We start from the raw sequence: 2,675 nt of genomic DNA, 5'->3' as shown, positions 1-2,675 counted from the left end.
CACACCTTTCATAGGAGATATCTTTAAGAAGACTTGATCTCCGACTTTGAATTCCACATCACACCGCTTGGCATCTGCATAACTTTTTTGACGGCTCTAAGCAGCAAGCATACACTTTCTAATTAGCGCTACTGCATCCTGAGCTTCTCTAACAGCTTCGGGTCCAAGAAGTTGCCTTTCTCTAACCTTGTCCCAATGTAAGGGCGATCGACACCTCCTTCCATAAAGTAACTCATAAGGCGCCATCCCGATCGTTGACTAGTAGCTATTGTTGTAGGATAATTCTATCAGCGGCAAGTACTTACTCCATGATCCTCTGAAATTAAGTACACAAGTGCGTAACATATCTTCTAAAATCTGTATGGTACACTCGGACTGACCGTCTGTCTGAGGATGAAATGTTGTACTAAGACTTAACTTGGTACCCAGGGCTTGCTGCAAACTTCCCCAAAATCTTGACGTAAACACTGATCCTCTATCGGATACTATTGTCTTCAGGATTCCATGCAGTCGTACTATTTCTTGGACATAGATGTCTCCATATTGATATGTTGTATATGAAGTCTTAACAGGCAGGAAAGGAGCTGTCTTGATTAGTCTATCTATTACTACCCAAGCCGAATCATGCTGCTTATTTTTTCGTGGCAAACCCGTCAAGAAATCCATGATTATATCGTCCCATTTCCATTCTAGAATGCTAAGTGGTTGCAATAAGCCTGTAGGTCGTTGATGTTCTGCTTTCACTTGCTGGTATACTAAACATTTAGACACAAATTCTGCTATATCTTTCTTCATTCCTGGCCACCAATATATTTCCTTAATGTCGTGAGTCATCTTGGTCGACCCTGGGTGAACTGAGTATGGGGTATTATGCGCTTCTTCTAAAATCTTCATCTTAATCCCTTGATCATTTGACACGCATACCCGATCCTTATATCTCAATAACCTCGGTCCCGATATTGAGAAATCTGCGACCTTGCCTTCTTTAACTGCATCCATATGTGCTACTAATGTGTCATCATGCCCTTGCCCAATCCGTATTTCTTCTAACAGACTTGACTGGATATACAAGTTAGCCAGCTTACCGATGACTACTTCTATTCCGGCACTGATCAACTCCTACCGTAGCGACTTTTCTATTCCAGCTAATGCTGCTAGACTTCCATAACTCTTCCTACTTAGCGCATCAGCAACTACGTTTGCCTTTCCCGGGTGGTATAGGATTTCGCAGTCATAATCCTTCACTAGTTCTAACCACCTTCACTGCCTCATGTTGAGCTCCTTCTGAGTGAAGAAATACTTTAATCTTTTGTGGTCCGTATAAATCTTACATCGTTCTCCATAAAGATAATGGCGCCAGATTTTCAACGCAAAGACCACCGCTGCCAACTCCATATCGTGTGTTGGATAGCCATGTTCGTACTCCTTCAGCTACCTTGAGGCGTAGGCTATTACCTTGTCATTCTACATCAGCACACAACCCAACCCTTGCTTCGACGCATCGCAGTAGACTACAAACTTGTCGTTGGATGTCGGTACACAAAGTACTGGTGTTGAGCACAGCTTATCTTTAAGCAACTAGAAGCTCTCTTCACACTTATCAGTCCAATTGAACCTTTGTTGTTACCGGGTTAGGTTGGTAAGTGGAGTGGCTATCTTAGAAAAGCCCCCTACAAACCTCTGATAATAACCTGCTAATCCTAGAAAGCTTCTTACCTCTGATGCGTTCTTTGGTCTTGGCCAATCCTTCATAGCCTCTACCTTAGATGGGTCTATTGCAACTCCGATCTTGGATACAATATGCCCGAGAAATGCTACTTGTAAAAGCCAGAATTCACACTTCTTGAACTTGGCATAAAGTTGATGCTCTTTCAATTGTAACAAGGTCATCCTTAAATGTTCCTCGTGTTCGATTTCATCCTTCAAGTACACCAAAATATCATTGATGAATACTACAACGAATTTATCCAAGTAGTCCTTGAAGACCCTATTCATTAAATCCATAAACGTGGCTGGAGCGTTGGTAAGACCGAAAGATATAACTAGAAACTCGTAATGCCCATAACGAGTTCTGAAAGTTGTCTTGGGAATATCCTCTTCCCACACCTTGAGCTGATGATGCCCGAACCGTAAATCAATCTTTGAAAACATGGTCGCACCTCGAAGTTGGTCAAATAAGTCATCAATCTGGGGTAGCGGGTACTTATTCTTAATCGTCACCTTATTCAGCTCGCGGTAATCTATGCACATCCGCATGCTTCTGTCTTTTTTCTTCACAAATAGAATCAGTGCTCCCCATGGCAAATGGCTCGGTCTAATGAAACTCAAGTCTAAAAGTTCTTGTAACTGCGTCTTTAACTCCTTGAGTTTGATAGGTACCATTCGGTATGGTGCCTTAGAGATAGGCTCGGTGCCTGGTACTAGTTTGATTGTGAATTCAATTTCCCAAGTTGGCGGCAATCCTGGTAAGTCGTCAGGAAATACTTCTGGGAATTCTTTTACAATGCGGACGTCTCCAACTTTTAGTGGTGTTTCCTTTACCACATCCGTGACGCTGGCTAAGAATGCTTGACATCCTTTTTCTATCATCCTCTAAGCTTTAAGAGATGAAATAAGCGGTGTGCGTAGTCCTGAAATTGTTCCCATATAGCATAGTCTCTGACCGTCAGAAGTCT

The sequence above is a fragment of the Humulus lupulus genome, chromosome 1 (assembly GCF_963169125.1).
Source record: "Humulus lupulus chromosome 1, drHumLupu1.1, whole genome shotgun sequence".
Taxonomy (NCBI): domain Eukaryota; kingdom Viridiplantae; phylum Streptophyta; class Magnoliopsida; order Rosales; family Cannabaceae; genus Humulus; species Humulus lupulus.
Note: the sequence above shows the minus strand (reverse complement) of the source record.